Below are 15938 nucleotides of genomic sequence, written 5' to 3' on the forward strand. Positions count from 1 at the left end.
CTGGATATGCGGCAGACAAACCACAGCGTACTTGCGTTTGCATTTACACACTTGTACAGTTCGGGGAGCTGCTTGTGGTGAACGCCGCACGCCTTAGCGATTCGCTGTCTTCTTGCCTTGCGGGAAGTACGAAAAGCTCCCGTGCTGTGACGGTATTTGCAAGTTTGCTGCTGCTGCTGGGAATTCAAAGTTGGAATGCGACTAAAGGCTCCTGGGAAAATAGTCGAGATGCTCTCAGCAGAACGACGGCAATGTAGACGTCTGTCCTCATAATTATCCCTGCTCACGAGAAATTAGGAGCCAATTGACCCAGTGTTTATGTTTGTTGTGAAAACATCTTAATATTGCTGTTAAAACAACATATACAGTACAGTGATAGGTTTTTACCCTTTCAACTGGTACGAAAACTGACACCTTTATACAAGGCATCATGTTTGCAATAACCACAACACAAGCAGTCAAAATGCAAACAAAAAGAAACAACTCTGATGATGATAATGATATGCACTGTCCTTGAAGTTGATTGGTCCACCTAAGTATCTGTCGTTGGAGAGACAATGGAGCCATGGGGGGGGGGGGGGGTAGATTAAAATTAAATAAAGGTATCCTGTAATATGTTGACTTGAATTCAGTCATGATTCCTTGATGGATTAAACAAATCCACCTCGTATCATATCCCCTCGGCTATAGCTCTTCAATGCAGTATGTGCTGCTTTATCATAATTAAAGTCGTCTCGGCCCAGGCCCACCCTATGCTCTCTAGGCCCCCACTTGCTCCTCCCGCACTGAGTCACATTAGCACCCACAAGACCGTAAAAAAAAACGGTGACAACAGCTCCCTCGATGCATTTACTAAATTGCAGCACCGGCAAGTGGCAGAACTCGTTTTAAATCATTTCTTTAAATGCCTGCCCCCTCGTGTCCTTTGACCCATCATGTCTGAGTGAGTCAGACCCAGTCACGGTCACTTCACAAGTAAATGAATAACAAATCCGGCCTCTTTTTTTTTACAGCCGCATACAGTGCGTGCGAACTGCCTTCACGAAGGACATTCCAAATTGAGCTTCGTTCAGCTACGACCACCACCACCGTCACCGTCACCACCACCGCTACCACCATAACTCCCTCCCCCCCTCTCTCTCGTCATAATCGAGCCTAATCGTTGAATCGCGTGCACTTTGGTTCCCTCGTCTACGTGAGCTCAGGTGCTGCCAAGGTCAGTCCGTGCACCATTGCCAGATGACCGAATGGGAGGAGGGGGTGGGAGAACTCAAAGAACAACGACCCAACTCAGCTGTTGTATCAATGCCCCGATCAATAACGACAGCTTGACGCACACAACAAGCTGAGCAACCGCAAGCTGTAATATAAACAGCGTGTGGTTTCTGTGTACGAGTAGTGTGTGTTTGCTCCCATTTATGAATTAATAAGAGTAATAATGGAGAGCAGTACAGCATAGTAGGCGTCTGGTCACGTTCAGGCTGAAGTCCTTGATCTTCTCTTCTGCCTATGGTTGATTGTCACTCTCTTATAGGATAAATGTGCCCACTGTTTCCATGCAGTTTTGTGAGATGTGGTCACATTCAGACGCTACCGTAGTCTCTGGATTTAAAGGCATACACCCCCCTCCCAATATTTTAAAAGGATGGTGCGTCTTATAATCGGGTATGTGTGTGTCTGTGGCGGCGAGATTGACCGTACTGACACTTGGCATAAGTCTGGGGTGGCTCTTACTTTCCAGAGCAACTTATTAGCTGCAGAACACGATATGTAAAACCACACAGCATTGTAATTGTGGAAACTGAGTGATTATTTTCTACGTATGTACAAACGCGTGCATGAATTTTCTTCACAAACGCATAAGCACTCGAAAATAAATAAATAAACGCTATGAATAAATAACAGGCAGGATCATGACCCCCTGAACACGGTCTTGAGACTCGGTGAAGCTTTTCTGGGTAAAATAAATAAAAATATACAAAAGTAAATAGAGCATGACATATTTTTTTTTACAGTGCCTTCCGCACAAGTCTCCTTGCATGGCACTTAGCAGGAGAGGAAAAAACCCAACACCCACACTGAACCGACAATAAAGCGGCCATGAAAATCAAACAAGAAACACAATAGCTTTGTATCGCCACCACCACTGCCTCGGTCCCTGCAGCAATCAAAGGAGGTTCACTCCTGGCATGATGGGGTAGAGTGTGAAAACTATTCCTACACTGTAGGTGATCGAAGTCCCGCACCTGCGATTAGCACGGTTGGCTACGTACGGTGTGAAAGAAGTTCAACATACATACCCATGTCTAATGTGCGATCTGGCCAATGTGGAAATGTTGGCTTTATATCCAAATTCACAAAGTAAATCACCTTGATTGCCCCTGCATCTTGTTGTATGTCAGAAACTAAGAAGGTCCGTGGCTGGTTCGTGTTTGGATTGTTGTAAATTAATGCTTGCCAGGTGTCGTAGGCATGGAGTTGCCAAGAGGTGCGAGGTGCCAGCAGTAGAGAGGGCTCAACAGCGATGGGTTTCTAGTCCACGGATAGATTTGGTCTACTCGCTGAATTAAGTCTGTGCATCGATTCGATCTGAGCAGAGATGTCGGTGTTACCCCGTCGTATTCTTGAGTTGTCTCTGGCTATTCCGGTTTCCTCCCACATGAAACTAAATAGTCATTCGTCGAACTGACAAAACATTCCAATGCAGGGGCCCTCCTGGAAGCTGGTAGTAACACTTAGGGAGTCTTTACAGGATTAACATATGGAATTAATATTATTATGTTGAGTTCCTTGCAGTGCTATGGAGTGATGTGGTATGATTAACGGTTAGCACACTGGATTTGCAATCCAGAGGTCGCCAGCGTTGTGGACGAGGTGATTTTCCGTCTCGCCTCGCCTGCTTCCTCTGAGAGAAGCCGCTACAGGAACCGTGACTCAACTTCGAGTCAGGGAGACACTGACTCCATCTGGAAAATGGGAATGCTATTTATAATGAATGAATAATTAATTCATTTGCAGACAATGATGTATTTCTTTGGGTAAAAAATAAATAAATAAAATTTTAGGTTCAAAGGTATTTTAGGGTCCTTCTGGAGCATCGTTGACATAAGCATCTGTTTGTATATGTGACGGCCCGTATTGTCAACCCGCTGTTGGCTGAGGACCTTCTCACGCCGTGAAGGCAAGGAGCGTCGATGAGGGTGTACAGGAGTATTGCACACTATTAGGTCGACTCAGCCTCAACTGAATACCTGGTGTGCGGTGTAAACATCGCCACTGGGGAGACAAAGGCGGTCGGGCGTGGTGCTGGTCCCCCCACCCCCTCGTGTGCCGTGCCGAACTTCATAGGTGCCCGTTAACAGCACTTGCCCCAACAGTCTGTTAAATACTATACGGGGGAACTTTGGCTTTGCAATTGTACAGTACAACAATTGTTTTTGAACGGCTGCCCTCTGCTGCCCACCAAACACAATCCGTAGCCTCTAACTCCTGTTGGTGCACGTGTGATCACCCATCCAATCACTATCAAGGTTCATGCCTGCTTAGCATCCGAGATCTGATGATCAGCAGGGTGCATACGAGTTGATTTGTCCATGGGGAATAATGTGCCAAGGTCGGCGCATTCTGGCCTGGCCTCAACTTTCAGAGTCTAATCAGCAGAGGCAGACTTCTTAAACAAATGTTGTCTGGGTTCTCTGACAACGTATAGGCAAAGGCCGACAACAAAAAATCACCGTGGCGGGCTCTTGTTACACGAAATAACCTCATTGCCACGATGGCAAAAATCTTGATTTGAAGCTTTCGTGACTGCAGGAATCCATACTCTTTGGTTCTTTCGGTAAAGGCACGTAGATAGAAAATTAATAGATCACATCTATTAATTTTATAAAGGTTGTTTGGCTGCATGCACATCTATTAATTTGATATCTACGTGACTTTACCGAAAGAACCAAAGAGCCACGATTGCAAATATTTTTTCAGCGTTTGGACACTTTTCAAAGGTTAACTGTCATTACGCTAATGTCGGTGCACATAATTCGCTTGGATTGTGTTTGATAATTGCTCGTACAGTAAGTCTTGGCTTGGGAATTATTTTCCACAACACAGCGTATTTTAAACATCTACACATGGTCCCTGCCTCTTCAGCATGAAAAAGGTTGTTTGGCTGCATGCGCGAGCGCTTTGTTCATAGAATGTTCACTGACATTGTTTGACCATGCGCTTCAAATGTTCACGTCCATCACTTCGTCAGCAGGGCATGCCAGACTTCCACTATGTCGGAAGTGCGATCCAACAACATTGGAGGCCCAGGGTTGGTAGATCACGCAGGGTTGTGATACCCCCAAATACGATGCAACTGGACCAGAAGACGGCAGTACAACAGCTTTGAACGCTTCTGTGCGGAGTTTTGAATGTTATCCCCTCAATTCATGGGGTTTCTCTGGGTTCTCTAGTTTGCTACCACGTAACAAACACTCATTCGTGGAACTGGTCAAACATCCCAAATCGTATCATTCGGAAAAATAAGCCCTTGGTGTTTGCTGAGGCCTTATTTAAAGAACAGACAGCATTACAGTACAACCTCAATGATCTCTCTAAGATAGATAATGAGGTATAGGAGGATATGTGACATGGTCGGATAATATTCTTGGTTCTTTCGGTAAAGTCACGTCGAAGGGAAACAATAAAATAAAAAAACAATAAAATTCTCACGACGTTTCGACAGCAAGAAAAGTTTCTTGCTGTGGTTTTCACACCTGATGATGATTGCTTGTGTTGCAGTCGAAACGTCGTGATAATTGTATTGTTTTTATATTTATTCTTTTATTGTTTCCCTTCTACGTGACTTTACCGAAATAACCAAGAATATAAATCCCTGCAGTCACTAAAGTTTTAAATCAAAAGGTCGGATAAGTGAACATCTATTGAATATGAGTTGCACCATGCACAAGTACTGCACTTGGTGTGGGCGGCTAGTTGGTCAGGGTGGATATGGGTCAGATATGTGACGTATTATTATGGACATCAGTCCCGGAATTGGCCAACACAAGGGGCATTGAAGACAACAAATAAGATGATATGTGACCCAGCAGTGGTTCAGTGTTAAGTTTGAAGACTGCCATTCTCAGCTCGGATGACACGAGCAGTTCAACCTGCTCCTGACCCGTAGCTAAGGTAGGCAAAAAGGCCCACTGTAGCCAAAGTAGACAATTGAGATGTGTTTGTCAGAGCCCTGACGTTCAGAGCGACGTTAACCGAAGCAGACGTCGCCCGAGTGTAGAGGCCGTGCAGTTGAATCAGGCTGGCCAGATGCCCGACTAAGATTAAAATGTCCTCGCCACCAGCATTATGAACACTCTGACAACAGGAAAAAAACTACACGCTGGATAAAAGATGCGGTTAATGGCACCTCTAAGCGGGAGGGGTGGAAAGATTGACTGACAGAGCAGGGTGGAGAAATACCGACGTGGATGAAGATCCCTTCAAGTGGTGGGTTGCTTTAATTAAATGGGAAATGTTAAGACAAATGAACAGTTTTACAGTGGCAACAGTTTTACATTGACATAAGCATAGACATTAGTAGCTAATCAAGTCCTGAAATGCTTGAACTGGATACATTAATGGATTTAAATGCTCAAGTCCTAAACCGTTTCAAATGGATACGTAAAGCTATTAAAATTGAGAAAATAATTAACGTGTGCAGAATTGCATCAAATGCAATTCCATCGCGAAGTTACACACGTTAAATTCGGGAAAAAAGCATCATCGACAAATCATGTTTTATTCCACGCATTACCAACAACTGTGCCCGTCGCAATTCACAACCTCGCTACGTGATGAATTGTTATGTTTTTTGTCGCCTGTCGATTCAATAAATCCTCTATCTTTAAAACCTTTATATTAAGTTCACTTGCTTGCTTGCGTGCTTGCTTGCTTACGACCGTGCAAATCTTTCGGTCGTTTTTTAACCCACTTCCCGTGATCCAATCGAGCTGACATTTTGCACACAGACTCGTTGTGCGTGACAATTTATTTTCGTGAAAATTTTTTTTCCAAAATTTTACACTGTTTAGGGGAACACATTTAAATATTTAATTACCAATTGCTTAATGGTGGCAGACAATCATCTGACCCATAGGTGGCAGCCATATCAAGCCAGAGGACGAGAGGACTCTAGCAGCCACGCATATAAAGAATTTATAGTGAAAAACTTTGTTTTTACGTGTTAATTTTTTTTGTGTTACATCGTGGCCGCAGGTGTCACACAATCACCACCGTCAGCATCGGGCTCCCCCCGACTCGCCGCTGTCTCTCGTGGTCTCGCAATGCAACAACTCCCGTCCAGCACAACGCATGCCGGCTGATTTCATCGCTCCACCTCTGCGGCGAACGTCCTCTTGAGAGGGGGCCCCGCTCGCTCCGTTGGCTGCCAAGCCATCGTTCGGCCTCGTCGACTCGATCACCAACCCCATTTCTAGCGACGCGTCCTGCCCGCACCCAACTTAACGTTTCTCCACGGAATTGAACACGCAATGAAAACAAATTATTTTTCGTGATTCCGCGTTGGCAGCGGGGCACGCGTTCAAATAACAAAGCACGCCGACACGTTTGTCAATCGCAATGACCTCGCTGTGCTGTATTCCCCAAGGACCCTGTGCTTGTTCTCGGCAATAATTCAGTTTTGTGTCTCCCTTTTTGTCGTTGATGTGATCGCGCAGCACCACGGATCTCCCTTGTACGACGTTTACAAATGCGAAACTGGCTCAACGGGACAATCTGTGTAACGCCAAAATAAAACTCAAAACTTAAAAGAAAAAAAATACATAATCGGCAATGCTTCGGGAAATGGCCCGGTCGACTCAATTGTGGTCTAACGAATGTGTACCGCTGAGTGGACAGAGGCAGGAGGGCGGGGGAGGGCATTTAACATTTTGCCAATTGTCTCAACCGGTTGTTTTGACCTCACTTCCAGTGGAGGTTGATGAGGTGGTGGGGTGTTGGGGGAAGGGTCAAGATATCCCTTACCACTTTGGCTGGGAATTGATCTCGGCTCGCCAGGTTCGTAGTAGTGCAGCGCGTTACTCACTGTGTCACCGCTACACCCGCACTGCATTGTTGCGATGCAATTCATTCAAATTGATCAGTCAGATTACACAGGAGGTGCACGCACTGTGTGTGTGACTCTAAACCTTAATATGATGTTCACAATTACGGCGATATAATGCCATGGCTCGTGCCCACGCATCGCGTGCACATTTATTGCTGGGTGAGCAGAGGCAGCGGCACATTAATAACCATCCCAAGGGCTTGAAGCACCCGAACGAGATTTAAAGCTCATGGTGCAGAGATGGCGCAGAGGTTATTGCAATTCGCTATGAACTGTAAACCAGGCTGCCTGAGTGTGATTCCCAGCCATGGCTAACATCAAGTCAAGCAAAATGTACGTGCGGTATTTAACTACTAGGCGAGAACTGAAAGTGTCATTCACAACAATGCTGAGTGATATATTGGCCGGTCTTGGACCACCCATCTTTACCAAGCCATCTTTACCAAGCCAAACTTAACCAATGGTCAAACTATAATGATCGACGCGGCATGGGGAGGCCTTCATCCAAAATTATTTTTCAGGGATTTAAATATATACATGTTTTACCTTTGGTGTCATTCCTTCTCTATGCAAAAGCATGCCTACCCTCGAAAGTAATTTATAAATATGAGTACTATATTGTTCCAATGAGATACATCACTTGTCAAATTTGGCAACGAGTCATGGTTTTGATAATTAGTATACCTACTATAATCACCCAGGAATGTCCTTAACGCTCGTGACGTCACTCCACATCGACCATTACCCCTCATTAATAATCATGAGCAGGTGACGTCACTCCACATCGAACAGCCCCCCTCATTAATAATCATGAACAGGTGACATTCTCCAAATGAACACCCCCCAACATTAATAATAATTAGCGGTGACGTCACTCCACATGGGGCGGGGGGCGAGGCGCCTCCTTCCCCCTCCTCGGCGTCAACTCACAACCCTCACGACAAAGGCAGAACCCGCACGTCACGTGATCTCCGTCACGCTGTTGAGACATCGGAGTAAAAAGGACGTCGTGATGAACAAGGGATTATAACCTTAAAAGGAAATAAGTCTGTGTCACCGCGCCCTTACAAATTGCACACTCAGTCATGCAGTGAATATATCAGGTCGCGGTCTGCTTTGCACTTGAAAGTTTCAGATTTACTGCAATACACCCGTCCCTGGACGGGCAAAAGGCGAGTACTTTTATATTTTTATTGACAAGGAGCAAGACAAATAATCCCTGCATTTTTTTCAGAAAAAAACAGTACACTGCACTGGCTACGTTTTATTCAGTAGCAATAGCACATATATATTGAATACATAATAATGTAAATGTTTATCTGAATGAAGAAAACGCTCAGAACAGGCTGAGGAGTAAGGCTGGCTCCCTGACTATGTAAGGAATTAGCCATACACATTTGGGCGAAAGGGAGCAGAGTCAGATGAGAAATTCTTGGGGTCTCATTATGAGACTGAAGAACTGAATGCAGGATAATGGGGCGAGGCGAAGAGGACCCTTTTATACGGGGACAAACATGGACAATTATGGCCCACTTCAAAGATAGGATGGATGGACGGATGAATGAGTTGCTCATACAGGAACCATTGACAATCTGCTAGGTGTGTGTGACCAGATTTTGTATCACCATTGACACCGTGCACACGTTTTTTGATGCATCTTAATTTCCGGAAGCGTCTACCAACCCAGAGAATATGGTAATTGCAGCAAGACTTTAAAGCATCGCCAAGCACATTAGTCTGGTAACATCTGTGGCTCATGATGCAGAAAAGCAATTCAGCAGGAACTCAGCTAGGGCTTCTGTTTTTAAAGTGAAGACTTTCAGAGAAAGGAAATTTCCTTTAGAAAAAAATCCAATGGAAAGAATGAACTCTTGCTATTATGACTATTATATCTTTTTCGCTTTATCCTTGGAAGCCTATTGAGCAAACTTTTTTTTTCTTCCGAGCATACATCAGCTAGAAATTCTTCACATTCCCTACCGGGGACTAAAAGCACTCAAGAAATGTTAGAAATGAGGATGGGCCTCTGTAACCCTCCGTGCTAGTGTCAACACAAAGGGAACACCGCTTACGCCAGAGGTCGCAAACGGGTTTTGATTCCTTGCCCGTACCTGTACCCGGCCGCACCAGGGTCGCAAATGGGTACCCGTACCCGGCCGGGTACGGGTAGCCGGGTATCGGGTAGGGTACGGGTATCGGGTACCCGTTCCATACCCGTACCCTACCCAAAATGAGTGACAAACGGTGACTCACCAGTGACTCACGGCCTACCCGTACCCCTACCCGGCCGCACCAGGGTCGCAAACGGGTACCGTACCCGGCCGGGTACGGGTAGCCGGGTATCGGGTAGGGTACGGGTATCGGGTACCCGGTTGCGACCTCTGGCTTACGCTCAGGCACCTGACGGTCGACAGCAGAGGTCGACATCCTGCGGCTCGGGAGCCACGTGCGGCTCCTGAAGGACCGCTTTGTGACGTCGTTTATTAAGGACCACCACCGTCTCGTGTTCACCGCACAGAGGCATTGCGGCTCTTGAAATAGTGAGTTTTTTTTAGTTTTAAAGCGAATTCGAGAAAAATTTCTATTCTTGTAATTTTGGTTGCCGGTCTCCCTGGTCTAAGAGATTGGTACAATCAGAATCAGCAATTACCATATTGTCTGGGTTGGTAGACGTTTCCGGAAATTAAGACATATAAAAAAAAGTGTGCACGGTGTCATTAGTGATACAAAATCTGGTCACACACACCTAGCAGATTGTCAATGGTTTTTGTATGAGCAACTCATTCATCCGTCCATCCATCCTATCTTTGAAGTGGGCCATAATTGTCCACGTTTGTCCCCGTATAAAATAATATTTGTTTATACTGGAGGAATCCGATGCACTATAAAGCTCAGAGCGGGCGGGTAAGAACGCTGCAACAACGGCCAATACAAAAAAGCGATCGCAGTGCAAAGTACAAGAACGGTTAACAAATCACCCAAAATACATACAAATAAAACTAAACCATCGCTACCCTAGCAGGCAAAGCCCAGTGAGGGTACGCACGAGCCTGAGCACAGCAAGTCCACTCAACAGCAGGCCAACAACAAGCTGGCAACCCAGTCCATTGAGGGAGCCTTCATATATATGTTTTAGGAATGAACCTACAAAGAAATGTGTGTATTGAAACATGTTCACACACATAGTGTCCGAATAGAGCTAACACAGAGCACCATGCTAAAACTGGTTTAAACGTACAGATTTCCCTTTTTGGAAAGTATTTTATTTCCTCTTCTTGGTTCTTTCGGTAAAGTCACGTAGAAGGGAAATAATAAAATAATAAATACAAATTTCCCTTCTACGTGACTTTACCGAAAGAACCAAGAAGATGAATCCCTGCCGTCACGAAAGCTTTAAATCGAAATTTATTTTTATTTCCAATTCTACCGTCGCATTTGTGAACGTCTTGTCAAGCCGTGCACAAACACTGCACTGAGGGGTGGGTCAGGGTGCATATGCCACAGTCAGATATGCGAAGTTGTACGACATTGTATGCAGCTTTTGGGAGGCGTTTATATCCGCTAATAATATAAACGTTTCAATGTTTATGTCCGACTTGGACGCAAATGTGCTCACAGACGTGACTTTTGTATACGAAAAATGTAAACTGCTTCGAGTGATTAACCACCATTGTCATAAACAATCGGATATAAATTTGTCACAATATCAACAACATACAAGGGTGCCATTTATTTACCCAGGAAAGCCTCCACCGAGTCTCAGAACCATTTGTGTCAGAAGGGTCCTTCCTGCATCGGGATGTTTGACCTCAGGAGGTGGCCAGGAAAGCGTCACGCATCACTCGCAACTGATGCTAGCTGCGGCTGCTGTGTTCATAGGAGAGTGCACTAACCCACTCACCATTGCATCCAGAGTATTGCAACAATACCACGATAAATGTGCCTCCGAGCTCTGGCGACCACCTGGAGAAAATTCCAGGCCACGTGTTAACAACGATGGCGAACCAGTGGAGAATCTTTGAATTTTTCAAGCTATTAACATTACATTTGTTATCATGTTACAGTGTCTTCTGGTTCTTTCGGTAAAGTCACGTAGAAGGGAAGTAATAAAATAATAAAAATAAAACATAATAAAATAATTCTCACGACGTTTCGGCCACAGCGCAAGCAACGTCGTGAGAATTATTTTATTATGTTTTATTATTATTTTATTACTTCCCTTCTACGTGACTTTACCGAAAGAACCAAGAAGATGAATCCCTGCAGTCACGAAAGCTTTAAATCGAAATGTTACAGTGTATTACACATTTCATAATCAACGTTTTTGGGTTTAGATCGTGTTATTTATAAATGTGTCGTAACCCTCCACCACCCGACACGGCCAATCAGTAAGAACGGGAGACACAGCAGAGCCTCACCATTCTGGCGAATTGCCCGATGATGCTGGATGCAATTACCAGCGAAACGTCGTACTCAAATTGTAAATGTTGTGGCTTCAACACACCGGTGGGCTAAAGCAGTGAACTATTTGTCTTTTGTCAACGTGACACTTTTTTACTGATTGGCCGTGTCGGGTGGTGGAGGGTTACGACACATTTATAAATAACGCGATCTAAACCCAAAAACGTTGATTATGAATAACATTGGTCGCGAAAGCCTACGTGTATTACACATTTGTTGAAGCACCCTCTATATATGCAATAACCCCCTTATAGCCTACGTGGGGTGTCGGGGCAATTGCTGTTCGCGTTTGACACACGCCTCGAGGCACACGAGGAGACTCAATTACAGGATCAGATAATCACCTTGAGCCAGGGCCGGCAATCGAACTCCTGTCCCTGGGTTCACAGCGCAGTTCACAAATCGTTGCATAATTCTTCTCTCCACTGTGTCTATACACAGTACAACATGCAAAGATTCCCTATGTAACCTTAACATACTGTTGGGGCAAGTGCTGTTAGCGAGCACCTACGAAGGCAGGAACGTTACACGAGGGGGTGGGTGGCCAGAACCGTGCCCAGCAGCTCTTTTTCTCCCTCGTGGCGATGTTTCCACACCGCACCAGGCACTCATTTGCGGCTGAGTCGACCTAGGGGAGGCCCAGGACCGGTTGAGAGAATCGTCACTGGGTGTTGGCGGTGAGCGGGAATCAAACCCGGGTCGCCAGGTTCATAGCGCAGCGCGTTAACCACTACACTACCGCATAGACACAACAACAACAACCGCCATTCGCCACCAAGTGGCGGTGACGTCACCACGACGCTTGTGCCAGGCCATGTGCACCTTGAGGCCACGTGAAGTGTCGAACGCCCGCTGGCAGGAGGTCACGGGGCAGACCCAGCAGGTGCCACGGGTCGACTGACCGAGATGCCCAAGATGACTGGCTGATGCACCACCTGTGCCCCCTACTGTACCAACTTGCTGTGCTTTAGCCACCCGGCGCTCCGCTCGTTGTTGTGAGCGTCGCTCCTCCGCCCTCCGTTGTTGCTGGAGGGCGACTGCCTCCAACTGCCCAGTAGCGTCTTTCACGAGCCTCCTCCACAGAGGCCGATCTTGACACCGCTGGTACCGGTCATCGGCAAGTCCACTCAGCTCCACGTCCTCCTGTACCACATCACTCCATCTCTTCTCTAGCCCGTGCCGCGCCCGTTTAGCCCTTAATTTCACCCGCGGCTTCTGCGTTGACTCGGATGGCGAAATATCCACTCGAGTTGCCACTACAGCCGGTGGTGGTGCTGGCTCAATGGGGCAGGGGGGGGGGCGGACCCTAAACAGAAATCACATTTTCTTCCCACCACCCCTTCACCCCCTTTCAATCAGCAACACTCGAATGAAGTGACAAAATTAGATTGAGAAAAGTGATACAACAACAACAACAAAATGCGTGATGCTGGTATTGCCAGTGGTGCTGGCAAAATATAAACACGATCGTCAATAACATTTGCCTCAAGAGGAAAACAACATATTCATCACGGTTGTATTGTTGATTTTGTTTGTAGACAAATGCTATGTATATACAGGGACTCCTCTACTTAGGAACGAGTGGGGTTCCAGAGGTCTGTTCGTAAGTCGATTTGTAAGTCCAACTTTACGCCTGTCAATTCCAAATATTTTGTACGGAATGTACACTAAACAGGGAGATTGGCTTTAAAATGTGTATAATCTCCTGTAGACGTAGATGCCAATGGTTCTTCACGTTCTGCAGATGTAGATGCCACTAGTTCTTCACGTTCTGTAGATGCCACTGGTTCTTCACGTTCTGCAGATGTAGATGCCACTGGTTCTTCACGTTCTGCAGATGTAGATGCCACTGGTTCTTCACGTTCTGCAGATGTAGATGCCACTGGTTCTTCATGGTCTGCAGATGTAGATGCCACTGGTTCTTCACGTTCTGCAGACGTAGATGCCAATGGTTCTTCACGTTCTGCAGATGTAGATGCCACTAGTTGTTCACGTTCTGTAGATGCCACTGGTTCTTCACGTTCTGCAGATGTAGATGCCACTGGTTCTTCACGTTCTGCAGATGTAGATGCCACTGGTTCTTCACGTTCTGCAGATGTAGATGCCACTGGTTCTTCATGGTCTGCAGATGTAGATGCCACTGGTTCTTCACGTTCTGCAGATGTAGATGCTACTGGTTCTTCACGTTCTGCAGATGTAGATGCCACTAGTTCTTCACGTTCTGTAGATGCCACTGGTTCTTCACGTTCTGCAGATGTAGATGCCACTGGTTCTTCACGTTCTGCAGATGTAGATGCCACTGGTTCTTCACGTTCTGCAGATGTAGATGCCACTGGTTCTTCACGTTCTGCAGATGTAAATGCCCCTGGTTTTTCACGTTCTGCAGATGTAGATGCCACTGGTTCTTCACGTTCTGCAGATGTAGATGCCACTGGTTCTTCACGTTCTGCAGATGTAGATGCCATTGGTTCTTCATGTTCTGCAGATGTAGATGCCACTGGTTCTTTACGTTCTGTAGATGTAGATGCCACTGGTTCTTTACGTTCTGCAGATGTAGATGCCACTGTTTTTTCACGTTCTGCAGATGTAGATGCCACCACCGCCATCTATTGTGCGGCGGTTGAACTTACGACTCTCAGTCCGAACAGGCAACTGGAGATATGGACAGGTTTGTTCATATCTCTGAAGGTTCGTTAGTCGAATATTGTTAAGTAGAGGAGTCCCTGTATGTTGAACTTCTTTCGTACCGTATCTAGCCAACCGTGCTCATCAGAGGTGCGGCAGGGAAGGAAAACAAACTAAACACAAAAAGCAGTTCGAAAGAAACGATTTAAATAAGCAAATGTGGATACACACATTCGTGGAGTGAGATGAGAGAAGAGATCTGCAAGACAAATTGGAGATGAATAGGCTATTAATGTTAATTAGTTTTGCTATATTTATTTAATTAGAGTTGATATTTCAAGCACAAATGTTTCCTTTTAATCAGGGGGCCTCCCTGAGCTACTTGGTGGGGTCTCAGCATTTGCATTGTCACAGTAGGGGACACAGGTGGTGCTTTAGCCAGTCATCTCGGTCATCTGAGTCAGTCGACCCGTGGCACCTGGGTCTGCCCCGTGACCTCCTGCCAGCGGGCGTTCGGCGTTCGACACTTCACGTGGCCTCAAGGTGCACATGGCCTGGCACAAGCGTCGTGTAGACGTCACCGCCACTTAGTGGCGAATGGCGGTTGCTAATGCCCAGAGCCACCACTGGTTTCAGTCTCTCGCATTGAAGTTTGCCGCACCTATCTAATGATGCTGCAAGCCTGCTCAGCTAAAGTACGGACACACTGGTTATAACCAGTCTATTATGTATATTCGCCTCTTTTTTTTTAAAGATGATATTGGCCGAACTGCCTTATTGTGGTAGTCCATTAGCCCATCTGCGAGCTCCATCTGAGCTTTGTCGAGAAAGACGCTGAACCGTGCATATTAAAATCACTTCCTAATGTGTCTCTTGAGTAAGACATAAGTAACTGCTGCGACATTGCCTGTGATGAATAACAGCTCTGTATTATCAACACGGAACGAGGACACGACGGAGAGTACTTGGAATAAATTATGCATTTATAATGCCTCTTTGTCAACAGCACACACTTGCGGCGCATTTCACAATTCTCCAGCCATTGCACCACGTGCCTTATCTGCCCGCGTACCGGTCTGTGGAATTTCCATAAAAGCCACACTCATAAGAGAAATGTGTGCACTACGGTGTAAAAATAACAAATTTCTATTCGGATATATATTCTGTGGCTTATTTGTCTTCATACGTGCATATTCAACCGGATCAAATTTGAAGTGCCCTTCCCATTTGTCTCTTAAACCACCTCCTCACTGCCAGGCCAGTGTTCCAATTTCTGACCACTTAATTTGTGATGACCTGTCTCTATCTACGTATGACTGAAGAACTTGACTTCATGCCAGGTGGTGTTACCTGCCAGCTTTATTGGGCTTAACCCAATCCAGGCCTCCGTGTCTCTTGCGCTCAACAGAGGTATTTAAATGCACGTTGCATAATTTACATGTGTATGGAGGAAGGTTTGCTCATGTAAAAACATGGACTAGAATGGCAGTGATAGCTTTGCGATTTGACTCAAATGGTCCAATAAACGATGAACAAAATTGTCTCTGTATATGCACAGAAGCCCAGCATGTTGAAGGCCAAAGCCAAATAAAGTAAGTGCATAATAAGAAGAATATGTAAAATTTTCCAGTTGATCGTGCTCATTTATACAAAGTAACTAAACATGTGGGAAATCACAACGTATTCAAATCCCTGGAGGTGACTGCGTGGGTCAAGGGGTCACAGACACTGAGCGAGCACTGCT

The sequence above is a fragment of the Lethenteron reissneri genome, chromosome 38 (genome assembly GCF_015708825.2).
Source record: "Lethenteron reissneri isolate LAM-NWPU_2019-01 chromosome 38, ASM1570882v1, whole genome shotgun sequence".
In the NCBI taxonomy this organism is placed as follows: Eukaryota; Metazoa; Chordata; class Hyperoartia; order Petromyzontiformes; family Petromyzontidae; genus Lethenteron; species Lethenteron reissneri.